This window comes from Penaeus monodon, chromosome 23, assembly GCF_015228065.2.
Source record: "Penaeus monodon isolate SGIC_2016 chromosome 23, NSTDA_Pmon_1, whole genome shotgun sequence".
In the NCBI taxonomy this organism is placed as follows: Eukaryota; Metazoa; Arthropoda; class Malacostraca; order Decapoda; family Penaeidae; genus Penaeus; species Penaeus monodon.
Window position 1 is genome coordinate 20404889 of NC_051408.1, and position 258 is coordinate 20405146.

At 39.5% G+C, this 258-nt stretch overlaps 1 protein-coding gene across 3 annotated transcripts in view; it reads left to right on the forward strand.

Moving 5' to 3' along the window:
* The window catches only part of LOC119587882 (hexosaminidase D-like), a 29841-nt gene that overhangs the window by 24397 nt on the left and 5186 nt on the right, over nucleotides 1-258 (forward strand). For 2 of the 3 annotated variants that reach the window (XM_037936588.1, XM_037936589.1), the window contains exon 2: nucleotides 64-192. The gene's annotated coding sequence lies outside the window, so the exon portion shown is untranslated. The remainder of the gene's footprint in view (nucleotides 1-63; nucleotides 193-258) is intronic. The other variant, XM_037936590.1, reaches the window with a different exon arrangement.

Below are 258 nucleotides of genomic sequence, written 5' to 3' on the forward strand. Positions count from 1 at the left end.
ATTCTCTTCAAACTTAATTTTACCTATCTATGCACTGGCTCATTTCTCTTTCAACCTTTGTAGGTGAAGATGGTCAAGAATTGATAAGAAAGAACAACAGAATTGGCCGAGGTGAGAAAGCACAGCTCTGAATAGTGCCTGGTGTATTATGGCAACAGCACATACACTCTATCAAAGGAAATTACAAGACAGGTTTGTACAAAACAAAGTGAAATCTGATAGAACTGCAGGTGAGAAGAAGATAGGAATGGGGGAGGC